The 20,004-nt window shown below is 36.6% G+C and overlaps 1 protein-coding gene across 5 annotated transcripts in view; it reads left to right on the plus strand.

Moving 5' to 3' along the window:
• Positions 1-20,004, plus strand: part of EYA4 (EYA transcriptional coactivator and phosphatase 4) — a 233,608-nt gene that overhangs the window by 665 nt on the left and 212,939 nt on the right. The window lies entirely within an intron of this gene.

A 20,004-nucleotide genomic window follows, 5' to 3' on the forward strand; every position in this document is an offset into this window, starting at 1 on the left:
GCGCGTTGGAGCCGGTGCAGAACCCAGCGCTCCGCTCCCTACCTGCACCCCGCCCTGCCTCGCAGGGACGCGCTCTGGGTCTCCCCTCCATCCTGGCTGAGACTTTTATTACTTCGCCCTGACCCCCTAGATAAGCGTGGCGCGAGGATGCTGACCCAGGTCCCGGGAAGGCCCCGGGCGCCGGGGGTTTTCACGATGCTGGGCGCCGGTGGACGCGCGGTGCTTGCGCTCTGATGGCCAGGCGCGAACCGGGCTGGGAAACCGCGGCCATCCCTCCTGAACCGTGTTTGTGCGGCGCGGCCACCACAGCTCCTGCAGTTTGCCAGGGTCCGTGAAATGAGAGGCGCCTCGTCAGAGGAGTCGCGTTCATTGGCTCGGGACGCGGATGCCGTGGAGGAATTATAACTTCTCCAAGCGAAGGGACCTGGCTGGGGGAGCAGGTTTTCCTCTCGTTTCCGAGCCTGGTGGTTGGGGGTGACGGTGGGACTGGAACCGGCTCCCCGTTTCGGCATCGTTGAGCGGGATTTGGAAGCGGCCCATGTGCGTGATGGTTTTATTCTGTGCCACACAGCAGCCAGAACTTTCGTTTAGTAGCGCTTTAAAGATGTTTCTTTCTTTGTACACGTTATTCGTAACAGCTTGGAGCGATTAGGGAATTTTCCGACCCAGTCCCCGGGCAGAGAGAGTGGCGGCGAAATTTTTGTCTCTTCCCTAGTTGGGGTAGCGGCGTCTCCCCTCACCACCACCCCTCTGCCCCCTTCCCTGGAAGACAGGGGGCTTGTGCTTTGGGTGAGTGTAGGGGGGGAGGGGGTGTTGTTTGGAGACGGTCTTTTCTCCCCTCCCCCCTGCACTACGGAGCCGCAGTCCTTGCTGAACCCTAACCAGAGGCAGCGGAGGAAGGTGCGGGTCCGCAGGCCCTCTCTGCCCAGGTGCGGAGGAGGGAAGGGGCGTGTGTTCGGGTTTCGGAGCGGTTCCACGTGGAGCACCTCCGTGTGCGTGTGTGTTGTGTACTTGATCTGCGAGGAGGTAATAGGAGTCTCGTGTTCAAACCCAGTGGGCTGTTGGCCATTAATTTGCTTTCCTGGCTGTCATTACAGACACTTCCAAAATCTGATACCCAGGAGAACCAACAGGTTGGGTTTCACATTAAGAGCTCATACTTAACAGTTTTCTTTCTCCCTTACCCCTTTTGGCTTGGCACCCTGGGATCAACGTAACTGGCGGAGCGAAACGTATCTTCTCGAACATGGCATTTGGTTCCTCTTCCCATCAGCAGCCACTTCTTGCACCCTCGGGCGCTTGTCAGTTTCAGGGCGGGCTCCTGCGGGATTGAGGTGGGGAGTCTCAGGAGCGTTTTAACAGCCGCGGGCTCCCCTTCGGCAGCTTCTGAAGTTTCCTGTAGGCGTAGGTGACTGACAGTATTGCAAGTGGACCACGGTTTTTTTCTTTGTTGGGTTGTCTTTGTTGTGTTTTTAAAACGGCCTCAGGACAAGGATTGGACCCTTTTCCTTCCGGGTGGAGCTTCCTAAGCAGAAACATTGTTTTGTTTTATTTTATTTTAAAATATCTCGGGACAGTTTCTAATAAGTCCAACAACCAAAAAGTAGGAAGAGGTGTGGAGGGGAAGAATACTAAAACAAAATACTTGATACGTGGTATGGTGCGTTTTAGGACTGCATTCAGAGGCATTTGTGTATTTTAAAAAATAACTCTCTCAAGAAATAGGTAACAGTAGTAACAAGAGACAAATTGTTCTGTGTGGGGCTAGACTGCCAGAGTCTAATTTTTATGGCAACAATACCAAACTCAGATATAACTGCATCCAATTTTATTGTTATTATAAACCATAAAAATAGTTTGTTCCACCTGATTAAAAGTTGTAAGTCATTCAGAGTTAAACCAACCTTTAGAAATGACTGCACAAGATAGTAAAAACCTTTGACAGTTACAGCTTTCAAAATAACATAATTAGATTATCTGGAAACTGTTCCCTTTTTATTATTATGAAGGGCTGTAGCCTTGTCTTTCGTAACAAGTGAGGGTCTAAAATCAATGTGGTTTTCAAAAGCCTGTTTTCCTTTATCAAATTCCTGAAAATAGTATGCTTCAACATTTTAAGGCCATCATAATTAGAGGTTGTTTCATAAACAACTGAAATTAAAAAAACTTGATCATTTTTATTAGTAAGTATTTTATTGCATATTAGACACTTAATTTTTTCCTGTACAAAATGAAAAGTTTTATGTATATGTATATATTAATAGTTAATATGTATTTTAAAAAATATGTTCAATTTTAAAAATTAAAAAAATGCAAGGTTTGTATAAAAATTGGTTCAAGAACAATTATTATTCTTATTAAAAATACAGGTACTGAATTCTAGAGGATTTGTAGAAGGTAGTTGAAAAATTTGTCTGCATAAAAGTTTCTTTTTTGAGGGGAGACTGCAAGATGAGTTTTTCAATTTGCTATAATTTTTTTCTTTTAAAAAACCTCTTTGAGTTAAAATAAAAAGAAAAACAAGTTCTCCATATCTAAGTTCCCTTTTTTTATTTATATTGTGATTTGGGGTGTAAATAAATTTTACATAGCTACGAGAAGTAGAGTGTCCAGTTTCATGTTTTCAATCTCTGTTGCAAGCTCTAAATGGCTGATGCCATATCTAAAAATATATTTGTGTGGCTTGGTATTTCATTTTTTAAAAATTTATGCATTGGAATTGAATTATTCAAAAGTTTTAGAAAGTTAGAATGGTTAAAAACAAACAAACCCACATAACTATTGTTATGAAAAGTTAGGAGGTTGGAAAGTTCACTAACCCTCAAGTAATAAAATTAAACTTATGTCACCCAATAGAACTTTTTATGCAGAATTCAAGAAGAGGGGAGATAATCCTTTTCAGGACTTAGTGAAGTGCTAAGTAATTCAAGAGTGCAAGTAGTTATTATGTTTTTTCATTATCATTTTTTTCCCCTTCTCGGAGGTAAATGCAGGAACACTGAACTTTCAGTAAAAACAGGCCCCCTTTATAAGGAGTTTATTCACCATAGTTCTGTATTGCAGCTGCTGATCATATTTCATGGAGCTGTTAAAGCACTTAAAACCTAAAATTAGGTACTGTCTGGTTGTAAATATTTCAGATCACTCATTTAAGAAACAAACAGAAAAGCGTGCTATCAAAAGTAGAAGACGTTTGGAATCCTCTCATTGAAGAGCTAAACAAACTACCAAATGCCTTGTTATTTTTTTCACTGAGAATATAATCATGACAGTTTCTTTTACAAATGGATATTATTTTTACATATTCTAAACTCATATAATATGTCTCCCTGTAGAGTATCTTAAACTAACTGTATTCAGAAATACAGTTGGGGATTTTATTACAATGGTTACTAGGTGAATGAAATCAACACCAAGGAGGAATGGGATGAAGTTGCAGTGTACCTGCTTCTCTTGTGAATTTTCCCCAGTGAACTAAGAAGTAACATGCTCTTTCAGGCATTTGTTCTAGAAATGGGTGAGATTCAATGTGTATTTAATTACAATAATATGTAATACTGCATTTTGCAGTTAGATGTGTTTTAATTTGGAGGGCACTGAATATTCATTAAATTGTACATGAAGCCAAACTTGGTGTCATTGAGCTTGAACTCAAGTGGAAGAATCACATATTCAAAAACAGAACAAGCAAGTTCGATTGCGTTTGAGTTCGAAGACTTTGTAAACATTACTGTCACCTAGCATTACATGTGGCCCTGCACATTAATGTAATAAGCTTTCCTGATACACCGTTTTGCTCTTGAAAGTTTGGTGGTTCTTATCATGTCCCCATCCATATTTTTACTAGGAGAGAGGTACTGAAAATGAATAGCACTTTTCTTACTTCCCCAACTCTTTCCCCTCTTTCAGAAAAAGAGATGAAACAGATTAATTTAAAAATAGAAACCATTTTAAGTTATCAAAACCACATTTATATGGTGTTTAAAACAGTTTTAGAGGGCGAACCTCTGAGTCTCATGGTAACCTTTTCTGTCATTGAAAGGTGCTAATTGATCTTAGGGCACTGACATAATAGTACAGTCTGATATTTGAAACCTTTCAGCATTGGTCTGGCCCTTTCCTCACCCTGAGATTTCAGTGCATGGCTGATGAAGAATAACACCATATTAAAATGCCAGAAATTCTAAATTTCCCCCATATGAAACATTTTAATACAAAATAGTCACATTTTAAAGCTTTTATTTATGTACAGTGGTGAATATATTTTAATGTATGAGCAAAGGATGTATTATCATGTTAGGATTTTTTAATATTATTTCATCACAGGCACATTTTTTTAGATTGAAATTTTTAGGTAAACTTGAAATTGCTATGATCACATTGGAATACTTTCAAAGTGAAGTTTTATTAAATCAATATAAAATAGCCATTTTGAAATTTCATATCTGAAGTATATTTTCTTACATATATTTATATCTTAAAGTATATTTTAAAATAAAAATTGCCAGTTTGGTTTTTGTATAGTTGCAATTTTTCTGCTTAATCATCATTATCATCACTCATCCTCATCATCAAATCATAGCTGACTTTTACTTAGGATTTACTTCATGCAAAATACTTCAAAGTGTTGATGTGGGTTAGCTAATCTAGTCTACTCAACTATGTCATAAATTAGGTACTTTAATTATTCCTATTTTACAGATGAGGAAACTGAGACCAAGGCATGCAGTGGAATGGAGCCAGGATCCCAATTCTGTAGTCTGACCCCAGATCCCTTATCCGGAAGCAGTGTGCTAGGCAGTTGCTCCTACCAATCATATATGAGTTCATTTTAGGTGGTACTCAAACAAACATTTTATTTTTATATTATTAGTTATGTATTTATTTCTAAGCACATTAAAAAATGTGTTAAATTTCATTTTAAGTGTATACTTTCATGAAAAAATTGTTTAAGACAAGGACAAAAAAGTATTGAAGTAAAAATAATTTTAAAAAGCACCTATTTAAAGAAACAGATTAAATAACAGTGAACAAGTGCTTGGCTGCAATAGCCAAAATCATGAAGATTGGTGGCAAATGACTTTAATTTGGGGAAACTTACTCTGGAATGCTTCCCAAACATCAAGAACTTATTACTAGATCTTTTTAATGTTTAACTCACATGTAGACTTTCCCTTTGCTTTTCAAGCCTTATCCATTGGTTAGAAGTAATCAGTCTTACAGGGTAGTTTTTTTGTTTGCTTGTTTTAAGCCTGAATGCTGGTTATGATTCTCAAATCTATACATTTATGTTGAACCAATTAATAAGGACTGCATGATGAGTTACTAGAGGCAAGTTTAAATTATATAGGATCATTCATATTTTGGAAATACTTTCAGCTTACACAGATATCAGACTTTGCAGTTTTAAGGTTTTCTTTAGGTAAACACTTTTATTGTCATTATTAATCTTGTTTTAAAATGTTAATGTCTTTTTTTCACCGAAGCAGTGGTTTTGATTTTTTACTTATTTATTCAGCCACAGACCCTTTTATTCAAGTGAAAACTGACTCGCTGCCCACTAGAGAAATATCCACTGTTCTGGATATATTCACTAGAAATATCCACTGCTCAGGATGTGGTGGCCTTCAGAACACTCACCAACTCTGCCTTCTGATCATCACAGTCTCCCAATATCTCCGTGAGGGTCTTTTGGTGTGTGAGATATCACTGGAAAAGTGAACAAGTCTTCTGACGCAAGTGGCCAGATCAGAGTACCTGCTCTAGTATGTTAGTGTGCCATCCACTAAAACAAAACAAAACTAAAACAAAACAAAAACAGAAATAAAACAGAACAAAAGACATCTCTCAAATACCACAAAATATCTTCAGTGTAATGACATAGGCGAAAGGTATGTCTGTCCATGCTAGTATAACTTGGATATTCTTATTAACCGGCCTGTAACTATATTTCAGTTTGGTACTGAGAAAATGAAAATAGTTAAAAGGTTTCCCACATAGAGTAATAGGTCTGATGGAGGCACATAGAATTTGTACACGCAAAGATTTGTGTTATTAGAGCATCTTTTTCTCCTTTAAAGATTTTATGAAGAAACATCAGCAGTGGCATAAATTGAACTGACCTTAAATTTTAATGTGAATTGTTGTTCCTTTTTCTGTTTTTCTTTCCTCCTTTCTTTTTAAACTGAAAGTGATGTTTCTTGTGAAAGACCACAATGAAATCATAAAAATTTACATTTGTATGCCATTAAGTTTAATTCTACTCACAAAATCAATAGCATTGAATTTGAAATTCTATCCCTAATCAAGTAGGTGTACCACATACTGGGAGAGCTTATTCTCTTCAAGGTCATATACACAATTTACAGACCTCTGCATATACCCAGAGGGACTATCTATTCATTACATTTCACCTCTGATTCTGAACTCCCTAATGTTAAAGGATTTGAAAACATCTGAATGTTCTATGAGACTGAATGCTTCTACCTTAGTGTGTCCAGTATGTTGAAAGTGATGATGACTTGGGGAGTCAACAGGTCTCTGAATTAGCTAATTCTTTTTATTTAAAAAATTTTATATTTTAATGCAAATGCATATTCATGATTATGACTCTAGTGATTCTAGCCAAATTTAATGCAAATGGGTGATTATGACTAGTAATTATAGCTAAATTTAATTACAAGATTGGTGGGCCATGTTCAAATGTCCTTTTGGAGGTTTTCAGTAATCTCACTCTTACACATATATCAGACTTTGCTTCGAGTAGGTCACTTAAGAATGCAAATCTCAATAAATCTGTGAAGAACAGCAGTACTTCCAAAATGTTTCACAAGAACTTTCAGGTGTTAAGATGATCCTGTTTTATTTTGCTTAGTTGACCCAAGAAGGTTTTAAAATTTAGGTCTGTTTTGTTTCCTGAATTGTTGACTTTAGTTTTTGGGCTTCACTCAGGAAAATACCTAGCAAAGTTCTGGGTACACATAAATGATTTTTAAATGCCTTTTCATTATCAGTGTTGCTGAAGACATGCAACAATTAAAGTGAGATGAATAGCCCCCCCCCCCCCCCCCCCCCCCCCGCCACTCTGCATAATTTTGAAGACATTGGGACTTTTAGTTTCTTATTATAATAAGGTTTAGTTTTTCTTGGCATATACCATTTGCAAGGAATGGTTAACATAGTGAATTTCTAAGACTCCCCTTCCTATCCCCAGGATGTTCAACCACATTTGTTCACAATTTTTACCTTGCTTTAAAATTCTTTTAAAACTTTTCTCTTGCCGAAACCGGTTTGGCTCAGTGGATAGAGCGTCGGCCTGCGGACTGAGGGGTCCGGGTTCGATTCCGGTCAAGGGCATGTACCTGGGTTGCGGGCACATCCCCAGTAGGGGGTGTGCAGGAGGCAGCTGATCGATGTTTCTCTCTCATCGATGTTTCTAACTCTCTATCTCTCTCCCTTCCTCTCTGTAAAAAATCAATAAAATATATTAAAAAAAAACTTTCCTCTTGTCTATAGGACAAATTCCAAAATTCTTGTCAAAGAAAGTAAAGGGATCTTTATTGCTCAGGTGGCCATTCTCATCTCTCACCACCCACTCACAAGAAATCTATTCTCTAGCTGTACAGAATATGTGTTTCTCAAATACATCCTGGCCACGTCCATTTAATTTCTTTATGCATGTGATTCTTTCTGTCTGGAAGACAGCTCTTCTCTGCCCCTGAAACTTCCTTTCCTAATTCTTTTTCATGACTCAAGATGCAAAATGTTACCTTCTCTGGTAAGTTCTTCTGAACTCCAGAGGCTGAATTGGATGTTTCTGTTCTCTTTACTGCAAAGCTCACAATTTCTACCTTTAGCATAGCACTTGCCACATTGAAATGTAGCAGGTTCCATGAGTTCAAATCTTGCTCTAGACTGAGAATTTACTGAAGTGATTACCAATATTTGTCATTTCAATATCACCAGTAAGCAGGGGTAAGTAAATTCCTGTTGAGTGGAAGCCGTTGACCCTGGGAAAAAAAAGATACCTACTAAAGAGGACTTCTGTGGCTAACTGGGATCAAATTTAAGTGCAGAGCCTAGAAGCCCTTTCTAAATAGGGGCCTCTCATATAAGTAGCTCTTCAGGGAGAAGCTTGCACTGGGCTGCCTGACTCCTGCACTGAACTGCCTGCCTGCACTGTGTTCATGCCTTCCTGAGCCCCACAACCCTTACAAAGGCGTTAGTTCTTAGAATTGTATTTTAAGCAACACAACAGAGACTTTCCCTGTACAATCAGAACTGTACAATTATATCTTCATTAGCTTCTTTACCAACCAATCACGGTGTCTCATTCTAACCAATCAGGACAGTGTTTTTTTTATTTTGTTTTTTTTGGACAAATCAGTGAGGATTTGGAGTCCTCATTTGTATGAGGATGGGCCTATCAGGGACCAGGGGCAGGAACTTCTATATACCTCAGTTCTGGTCTGGCTCTGAGAGCACACTTTCCCTTCCCAGCAAGGACTGAAGACTGACTCCCTATCTTCCATGCCCTTCCCAGAAACTGAAGATGTCTCACTGGAGTAGAGGGAAGCTGTATACTTTGGAGAGGGGCCTTGTCCCAGAGCTACCTCTCAGCAGTGCTGTTCCACAGCCATGCAGTTTTATAACTGAGTTTTAGCACAACAGTTGAACTACTCCACAGTTGTACATAGCACAATTGAGCCGTTTGCACTGAACAAAGTTTCCTTCTTCACTACACTCCAAATTGGGGATTCCTGTTGGCATTGAATTGGCACCAATGACCTTGTTTAACGATGCCTAAAGTAAATGGGGATGAGAGCAGAGATGGTGACACTGGACATTCTCTACCATGAGATTGGGAATAGTGGGAATAATTGTGACCATTGGAAGGCAAGCAACCTTAAGAACAACCTCAGGAATATCTGGTATTAACTCAGTAGAATTGCAGCTCTGAATCCAGGCCCAACTTATACATATGTGTGCATTGATGTAGAGATGTATTTATATATCCCACATGAACATTGGGAAGTCACTGATCTAGTAGATAAGCCAAGGATCCTGAAAAATCTCTGGAGATATGGGTATTTTATAGCACTTGAAATCTGAATATCCCATTTATTTTTATAGCATAATAGTTAAGGACTAAGAATATGGAGCCATACTGCATGGGTTGGAGCTCCATATTTGACACTAAAAACTCTGTAATGGTAAGCATGTTACTTAAACTGGTTTTGCTTCAGTTTTCTCATGTGTAATAGAAAATACACATTGGGTTCTTATGAGAATTCAAAATGTAAATATATGTAAGTATTTAGAATTGTGTCTGATACAGCTTTTAGCCATTATGATTGTATATCCTCAACTAGATTTACCAAAATATTCTAGAGATTTTTAGAGCTGAAAGTCCTTTTGGGGCCTTAGACTGGGGACCATAAGTTTAGTCCCCAGTGTTCCAAGTACAAATTTGGTATTCAGGGGTGATCCTGGCAAATCTGAAGCTGTATTTGGAGCCCTAAGATACGACATTAGACGTGTGTAAAACTTAGCTTTGACCACTTATGTTGCACAATATTTCTTATAACAAATACTTCTGCATATAGTAATCTAGACTTTTTAAGATTTTGATCTATGTGGTTACTTAACTATCTAAACAATTATAAGAACATTCTATAATGGTGCTGTTATTTTATAACCAATATTTGTTTTCTCAATTGCTTTATTTTTTAGCCTGAAGGTACCAGTTATAGGAATTTATATAATTTTCAGTTGACCTGGGATTGATGAACTCAGTATAAACTTTTCAAAAGATAACTTTAAATATTGCTATGATTTTTATGTTTCTAGAGACACTAAGAAGTTATTAGCACCTCTGTTTCTAGAACTTGTCACCTGGTCCTTGGATTCAGATGTAATGTCTATACAGTAGAGTGGGGCTGAGGGAGGAAGGAAAGTTAAAGTGTCAATTATCAAGGTCCCATTTTTTACTCCTTACCTGGAATTGCTGCCCGCTGCATTTGTGAAAAAAATAGGATAATAATATTGATGTTGTGCCTGGATCCTCAATATATTCTGACCAGGATTTCTCAAACTCTGATGATTAACATTTTGAGCTGGATAAGTCTTCCTTGGGTGTATATGACTGTCCTGTGCATTGTAGGATGTTTAGTAGCATCCCTAGTCTCTGCCCACTAGATGCCAGTAGCACCCTCCCCCGAGAAATGACCGTGTCTCCAGACATTGCCAGATGTCCTGTGGAAACAAAATTGCCCCCTGTTCAGAACCCATAACCAAAGTAGAACTGAAAATCACTTGATATTGTCAAAAGATTCCCAGAGATCTGCATGAGAGGATTGTTCTTATTTTCAGTCAAGTGTAGATAATCATATCTTCATCCCAAGGTCAAACAACTCTCATTGGTCTGTGTTGATAGATTAACTTTATGCAGAGGGAATTTACAGATAAACTTTACACAGATGATGATCTTCAGCATATTTTTCTTTCCAGGAAATAATATATAAATGGGCAGAGCAAAGTATCTGGAAGAGTATGTAGGAAGTAGATATTTATTGAATCAATTATATGTCTAGTCTTTCTATTATTTTTACTGTTACTTGTTAATATATACTTTTGGATCATTTTTAATAATGATAATTACTTGTCCTTTTCAGTAGATAAATATTCAATTGTAAGAAACTTGTACTTTATTCAGTCTGTAGTGTCAGAAGGAGTAAAGTTACCTATAATCACAACTGCCTAAGAGTAAAATACTTATGAATGAAGTCATTTGTTCATTTAATATAGCAATGAATTTTCAAACAGAGTATTGTTTAGCTTTCAGTTAGTACCATAATTTCAGGATCTTGAGTTTAATAACATTGGTACAATCTGGAGAAAGTAAAAATGAAAATATTGCATGTAAAAGCTTTTTTAGTGAATTACCAAATCCAAATGTATGTTCGAAATCTATAGGTTTAATCTTGACATATACATTTATCTATGAGTTGATGTGCAGTTGACTGTAAGTAAATGTGACTCTAGTCTGAGTACTACCTCTGATATCTGCCTGGTTTAGGTGTAAATGAAAGATGTTTCAAAATTACTGAAAGGAGCAAAATGGGAACATATAATGTTAACATAAAATGAGAGGATAACTTTTCCTACAAGAATTTTGGGTTGAATGTGAAAATTACTTTGAAATATGAAACAATATTATAAATATATGATAGACTAATATCCATATGAGTTCTAAACAGTAGAACATTTCTTTTTAAATCCCACTAGTAATTGAAAGATACTTGAAATTCCACACATATGTATTGTGTAATTTAGTGGTTTTACTTTAATTGTATTAAGCAGGTAATCATGTTACTGTGAAGCAGTCAGATTGATTTGGGGATTTCATATAATTTACTAATTGATGCTGAAGCAAGCAGGGAAGAGGTACCTCATCACAAACTCTCTCTTTCTCTACCTCACCTTTGATTTATGCTTTAATTTTTGAAGTGTACTTTTAAGGGGGCAAAGTGGCTGCAAATATAGCACACTGTATGTGACCAAAATGTCCTTTCTGTTTTCTAAGAAGAGAAGGACCTGACACAGCTACTTGTTAGCAGAAAGATGAAGTGGGTGCTGGGCAACCCAATGACAGATAGGGGCCATTCCAGGGGACTTGGGAGGGGGTTGTAAGTCAGGATCTTAAATCATGAGTTTTCAGACAATGGAGGAGAGTTCTGCTCTGTGCACTGACAGGAAGTACAAGAAGGGCTAGCAAACCTCAAGTCCATCCAGGCACTTTATGCCTGACATTGATCGGGAAGCCTGGTAGCCCCATAGTCATTGGAGAATAGGCAGCAAACCAGTGGTTCTGTTTTTCCAAATGAACACTTCTTGGTTTCATAAATCAGAGACCTCCTTTTGCCCCCAGAGAATTCAAGTCACATATCTGCTTTCTCAGGTTTATTCTTTCTACAGTGGATCCTAATGTAAGACTTAACTATTTTTTATGAATCTCTATGGCATAAAGCACAATTAGATACTTCCTTTCCTCTCCCTGGGAGAGTCTCATGAAGTTCTACACTGCCCCTGCCTTAACCTACTTGCCTTGTATTCTTTCGCTATCTACCTGGATAAAAAAACCTACTCATCTTTCAAGGCTTAGCTCAGATGTCACCTCTTCTGGGAAGCCTTCCTGAAGGCTCAGGCAGAATTCATTATTCCCTCTCTGTAATACCATAGCACCTTCTTCGGGCTATTAATATAACAGCACATTGTTCTTGGGTTAATTATATGTGAGTCTGACTTCTAGAGAGAGTATGAACTCACTGAGGGGAGAGCTCATGTCTTCCCGCTCTGTAGCCCCAATGACTGCAGATATTGATGGAAATTCAGTAACTGCAGTGTTCCGTGCACGTCTTCAAAGGACATGCATCCACAGACAGATAACTACAAAGAAGGAATCCTGTTTACATTTGGAAACTGAGTCTGTTTGCTTATGGTCATGGAAGCAGATTTATTCCTATTCTAACTTATTTAAGGCTTCATTTGGATCAATGTTACTGATTTTCTAACAGAAGTAAAGATGTATGGGTATTTTGAATACACCGAAATTAAGACATTCTAATTGAGGTTCCTGCTTACAGTTTTCTCCAGAAACAAATTTTGACCCCTTCGGTTGCTTTCTGCTGAGATAAAGTTCATGTTATTTTGAAGAATTTTTAACCCTCAGAATGAAAGGTGTCATCTAAGAGGAAGCATGTTCTGTATTTTTTTTTTTAAATCAGTGTTTCAAAATATGGGCACCCAAAATCCCAGATGTGTATGGTAAAATTATATGTGGCTTTTTGGTGAGAGAAATTAGGTCTTTTTTCAGGCACAACTGAGGAGGGAAAAAGTTTAGTTTCTAATGGTTTGTTTTTAGGCATTTTCCACAAAAAAAGATGAGCAAGACCCTTCAAAACCACAAATTTGCTTATTTAAGGGGAAAGAAATCCCTCCCATGTCCAAAAATAACATTAAATTAAAATTATTGTTTCCAATAGTTTCAAAAATTGTGGGTTTATTTCCTTGTATGAGTCATTTCTGAATGCAGTACATGATTTCATACACCATGATGAAGCATATTTGCTCTGTATTGCAGTAGGTCACATTATTTATCAGAGATTCAGACCAAAAGAGGAACTGAGCCTAACTCTCCATTTTGCAGGTAGATACTGATGTAGAGACATTAAGTCGAAAGGAAGCCAGAAAGAGAATGGAGGCACCCTAAGCTCTCTCTCAACTCTACATCTTGCCCTTATTTTCCTTTGTTCATGCCTGGCAAGGAGTTGCAAATACTGGAATCAGACTACCTTGTGGGTATCCAGGCCCTGCCACCACTCATCACATCAGAGTGGAACCTTGGGGGAAGTTATTTACTGACCTGCTGAAAGCCATGGTTCCAGAGTGAAGTAATGGTAGTACCTGCCTTGCGGAGTTGTTATAAGGAATCCCTGCCTTCCCACAGGAAAGACATTGAAAATGCTCGGTATATATTTTGAATTGATTTCTGTGAATGAACTGCTTAGTGTATTTGATATTCAAAAGAGGGATGTTTATGCTGCTGAAGCACAATTTTTTTAAAATCATTTTTCCAAACAAAAGTAATCCAGAAATTTCATAAAATTCTAAAACAGGTGTGATAGGGATTACCAGGGGTAGAGATAGAACCAGGAAGAAAGAGACTTCTGGAATGCTGATAATGCCCTTAAGCTTGATCTGATTGTGGTGACATATAGGGGTTCATTTAATAAAAATTCATCAGATGTCTACTTGTGATTTGCATATTTTACTGTGTGCATGTTATACTTTACTAAAAAAGTAAAAAAAAAAAAAAGCAAATATGTGAAGTAAAAAGTGGATGTCCCCACTTTATTCATCTCTTCCACATTCCACAAATCAAGATAAATTGTTTTTCAGCACGTTTCCTCTCAGACATTTTTTTTTTTTTTGCTACCCAGGTGTAAATGTAAGCACTATAAGAGGGTATAATTTATCTTTATTTTACATTTTTAACTCCAAATGTTTCATCAGCTGTCTTGAACCTTGCTGTTAGTTTGCTCTATTTTGAGTACTTTTCTGTATTAGTACATACAGCTTTGGGTATTTCTATTTAATATGCTTATGTTTTATAATTTAACTGTTCTCTTCTTGTTATTTATTGAGGTTGCTTCCAGGTTTTTACTATTACGAAGAGTGGTGCAGAGATGATTTTTATATATCTCTCTGTACATCTGCCGAATATTTCTGTAGATAAAACTATGGGGGTAGAATCAATAGGGGAAATAGTACGTGCATATTGCAAAGATGGTACCAAAATACTTTCATAAAGGTTATAACACCTTACATCTCTATGCTGATACATGCATCTTTCGCATAAAAGCTAAGGGCAACATTTTCTGCTTAATTGAGCATTGTGAGTATTTGTGCTCTGGTTCATAAGACAGTGCTATAGTGGTAAATTCCTTGAGATGCATACACTAATTAGACTAGTTCACTGATAAGCACTAATAATTCTGTTAACCACATTGATAACAAATCTGTTATATATAGTTAATATCTTACTTAAGAATTATTACTACCCAGTTATATGAGTGATTATATTATATATATTTATAATTTTTAAACTAATTAGTAGGTAGAAAAATCAGTGTATATCATATTTAAGATGTTTTTACCTAGCCCCATGAAATATTTATAAGAATTATTACGAGACATGCCTCTAACTCTGATGTTGCAGATCAAAATTTATAAGGATTGTTTATTATTATTCTATTAAGAGCTAAATGTGAGCCTGGCACAGTTCTAGCTAAGTACCTTACATATATTACCATCACTTTTTAACATATAGATGAAAGGTAAAAACTTTATATTATAAATGAGATTATTCCATTCCGAATGTGTTGATAAGCATTACTATATATCAAAATATCACATTTGGCTTATGAATGTAATAATTTGTAAATCTGTTAAGTGTTATAGTCTGTTTAATGTGAAAATTAAAGTTAATGTATCAAAATCCAGAAAATTACTACTCAAGTCCTGGCTAAGGTAACGTGATGCATAAAGTTTACAATGAAGTATATTAATCAGTTGGCTTTATTGTTAGAGTCTTATATGTAGAAAATTCTGTCTTCAGAATATTCAGTTTTTAAAGCTTTTGGTTAATTGAGATTCTGGTTAACTTTAATGGTTATCTAGTGCCTTAAAAGAGTAATCCAACTCAAAATAGCTAACTTATTTCTTCAACATTGGATAAATATGGCTATCAATTTTTGTGGGCTTTTTTTCCCCTGCAGAATTTCCTGTTATTCTAAGGGATTCAATAGGACTTATGCACATAAAACTGAAAATTATATTACTATGGGGAAACGGCTCTGTGCCTTTGAGAAGGAACTCTCTTGCTAACTTAAGTACTGTATGTGTGTAGAATAGCTAACATATTCCTCCCAAGAAATTTCATGTATGCAGTTAAAACACTCTTAAATTGATTAAGGATTTGTTATATATTTCCAGAAGCACTCAAGAGTACTTTTATGGTTATAAGACTAGAGTGCATTAGAATGCCAGAAACCAACGAACACGCTAGAGGCCCTCAAAACCATGCCGGGCATTCCTGACCTCACCATATAAACATGGGGGGCAGCCTGGAAAAACAAAACAAGTCTCCTCCCCCAAACGTAGGTAAGCCTCTGATGATAACACTTCAGCCGGCATGAATATTAATTTACTACTTTTTCTGTTACAAGTAATTTTTATTACTTAGCGAATGGAATGGAGAAGTAATAAATATGACTGGTATTTATTTTCTCAAGTAAGGTATTATTTTACATCAGATTTGAACAGTTACCTTTATCCTTTTTGGAAAGTGTATTATTCTACAACTACCACAATATTTTGCCTATTAATCGGGGAAGCTAAAAAGCGTTTTATAAATGTTGAATCAAAACTCTTATTGCTGTGAGGGAATTAAGTTTCAAGCCATATACTCCTTTTATAGAGTGAGAAACTGAAGTATGGAGAAATTACAAGGTTTTCCCAAAGCCATACATTAAGCCGTGGCAGACATGGAAACCTACAGTTCTGTTTGCCTGATTCAGTCTGAAAGTTCATGAAAGTAAAGTTATCTATTTCCTGACATGTGTCTTAGTAGTGTTTTCTTATTTACTTATTCCTTCCTTCCTTCATTTATTTATGCATGTAAAGGAATCAATGTTTTCATAAGATACAGTCTTCTTGTAGGGACTGGGAATAAATTTTGAATGTATATGTGTGAGATATTTTCCTTAAAGAAACTCATTGTATTTTTTTTTATGACCATGAAAAAGAAATTAAAGCATTATAAAAGCAAGTTGGATTGGCCAGGTGTGGGGCAAGGCACAGTCTATGAGAAGGATCTGAAGCTTCTTTGGGAGCTGATGAAGTTTGTTCAAGTTCTTGAACAAGAACTTGGCTGAAGCCATTGATAGGCCTGGAGGAGAGACTGGTGACCAGGAGAAAACACAGCACTTACCAAGAGTATGGACAGGACTGGTGTCCACATCTCTACAACCAGGTGTCTTTGTATTCAGTTTAATCAAGAAAGAACACATTATTCTGTTTCTCTGTCACCTTCCTGAGTTTCAATTCTCATATTTTTAACTCTTATTCACTGTGGTCTTTTTCGTACTAGTGTAACCTTTCTTTACCTTCTTCGCCTTTTCCTCCAAGATTTAAGAGTCATATTTAAAGCAAATAGTATTTTTCGAGGTCAGACCTCACTTCTTGAGTGAACAGCTGGTGCCACAAGAACTTCAAATGAGGAAAATACCTACTGCCTTCTCCCAGCACAGCACCCTATAATGGAGAATCCAAAGACTATAGGGATGCCATCTGCCCTCAACCTCTTTGGAGAATTTAGCAAGTAATTATTGTTTGTTTGTTTGTTTTGTTCTTTTCTGAGACTTAGGACTCAGACTTAGCTCCAGCTCAACTCCCCACCAGCTCTTCCCTTGGAAGGATTCTTCCCCAGGAAACTCCTCAGGCCCAAGAGCCCTGGGAGCTCTGGGAGCCCTGGGAGCTGTGAGAGCCCAACCCATAAACAAACCCAGACACCCCAGACACGCCCATGGCCTAGCCAAACCAAACCTTCCTGTAGCTTAAATGTTAGCCTTTTCTTCTTCTTTAATTTTCTTAAAGAATAATTCAGTCTTCAACAAACCAGGAAACAAACTAAACCCTAGGGTCTTTCTCTAAGGAGCCTTCTTACTCAAAGGAGCATGCTTTGAAAATTTATTGTCATTACTTTCCATTTCAGCTAATTGGATTTCCTTTCTATTTTTTTTTTGGTCTGGGTAGGAATGTGATATTTGCTATATATTAATTCTGAACTATTATAATTTAATGCCTACTTATAACTGAGTGGTTTAAAAATAATGATGCACTATGACCTAGTTCATATCTACCTTCCATTTAATGCTTTTCCTAGCAATTACGCTTTTGTGGCTGACTGTATTTTTTCATAATCATTGTTGGGAAACAAAGACTTTTTTTTTATTAAAGATGTGGTATTATTAATCAGGGTTATTTAACTGAAGAAAAAAAAGATTTAGGGGTGACGTGAATGATAGCACTCTCTTAATATCTAAAAGCCTGCCTTATATACAAAAACAGGGTTCAGCTTATGTTTTGTGGCTCTTGGGGGGGCAGATCAGAGTGGAAGTTCTGAAAGGTAAATGTTAAAACTAATATGTAAGAAAGAATTGAAAGAAGGAAAAGAGAGGGAGGTGGTTCTATTCACTGGAGCTAAGCAGCTTCAAGTATTATATTTACAGACTCTTATGATCGGTCTGTAAATAAACCACACTTATTCCTGTATGCCTCATGATCCCAAGACAAAGAAATAAGACTCTATGGATCCCATTCATACTCTCTCTGTCTCTTTCTGTTTCTCTCTCTCTCAAGTTTGTCCTTAAAGTGAAAACATACAGCATGAAAGCACAATATGGTATTGAACCACACCACCAAATTTATTTGAGACATTTTCTGAATTCTTACAACTTTAGCACTTAGAAAGTTCTTTGGATTTTAGAAGTTATAATGGTAGTGTTTTTTGTTTTTTTTGTGTGTTTTTTTGTAAATGTGATATTATTTGGAATGTAGTTACAAAATCAGTGGATTCTTTATACTCTAATGCTACAGGGAAATTTTTAGGGAGGAAAAAATGTATTCAAACTTTCCTGCATGCCTCAATTAAAATCTGGACAAATAAAATTCTCGTGTTCCCAAATTTTAGGAAGACAAATAGCATCATATTTAATTATATTTCAGTGCATATATTTAAAAGAATATTTTTATGGTTCTTTTCCAAATGTGTATCTATTTTTCCTGGTGTGTGTTTCCTTCAATTTTGTTTTTATTTCTTTTGTCTCTTTAATTGTTTTAAGCTACTTATTATTTGATATTTTTCAGACTGTCCTGTAATCTCAAATTTTTGGATTCCAGTTCTGTTGTTGAAGCTGCTGTCTTTACAGTGTTTTATTTCCTTGTGTAGCTCATTGTTGTTGATGAATTTCTCTCGGAATCCTTTGGACCCTATGGAACAATTTTGCATTTGTTTCCCCTGAGTCTAGGGATTTCAAGCTGAATCAGTCTTGCTTTTAATTTTTTCGCTGGAGGTTTTTTATTGCCACAGATACAGTAATAATTTAGAATTTACATTTGTGCAAGGCTGGGACTTTGATTTATCTCAAATAATTATTATCTTTAAAAAAAATTCTTTTCTCCAAAGGCTCCATCAAATGACCAGCTGCTTGTTGAGTCAGATGGTGGGCTGAGTTTTTCTAGCCTTCCTTTGGTTAATGGGATAGATTTTTTAGATTCCCTTCTTGATGCTTTACCTCTTCTCTTTGTTTCCTGCCCATCTTCATAAATATAATGACAGCAAAAACAATAAAACAAACAAATATTTTCCTCTCTACTTTTTTATATCATCAATTTCTCAAGAATGAAGGTGTGACACCTGATAATCATATTTACCTTAGCAGTTATATTCATTTATTTTATGTCCTATTGATTTTTCTTTTACATTATCATGCTTACCCACCCATTTTCCATGTTGTTTTTAGCCACCACATCAGCCCAGGTTCTCTTGACTTCTTACCTAGATCATCACAGCAGCCTTTAAGTTGCTCCTTAGCTCCAGTTACTATTCATCTTTAAATAAAAAATCTGTAGTATGTGTGTTATTGCAGTTACATCAGATGTGCCATTTTTATTTGCACTTTAAGGCTATCAAAATATTAGTAATAACCAATTCAGAACTCCTCACTTTTTGATTGAACAGCTGGTGCCACAAGTAACTTCAAACGAGGAAAAGTATCTAGTGCTTTCCCCCAGCACGGCATCCTATAAAGAGAATCCAAAGACTATAGGGATGCCATCTGTCCTCAACCTCTTCTCTGGAGAGTTTAGCAAGTAATTGTTGTCCCATGAACTCTGAATACTCATCCTCTCTCATGTTTTATTTTTTCAAAACATGTCCCTTCTCTTTCACATGCCTATCTATAATTGTGTTATTGGCAGCATCAATCTCACAACATTGAGAAACCAATCACAACTTTGATATTATGTAGAATAGCAAACTAAAAAGGGTAAATGCTAATGACTTAAGATTTTGTTCCTTGTTACAAACCTATGTGAATTCAGAGAATTGGTAAAAAAAAAAAACCTGATGAATTTTGGCTACTATTTAAATATAGTCAGTCAGTGTAGCTCCTGGAAATCACAGGTGAGTGTAATATTCTTAGGTGAGCAGAGTTAAAAATCACTATAGTTTCACAAGAAATTGCATAGGTACTGCTTTACTCTATAGTGAAAAATGTTTTAATTCAGATATGAAGAGCCAAATATAAAAGCAGAGTTTCTACCTGCTTAAGCAAAAACAAACAAACAAAATTCATAGATTAGACACTGACAACAGTATGT

This window comes from Myotis brandtii, unplaced genomic scaffold (assembly GCF_000412655.1).
Source record: "Myotis brandtii unplaced genomic scaffold, ASM41265v1 scaffold123, whole genome shotgun sequence".
NCBI lineage: Eukaryota > Metazoa > Chordata > Mammalia > Chiroptera > Vespertilionidae > Myotis > Myotis brandtii.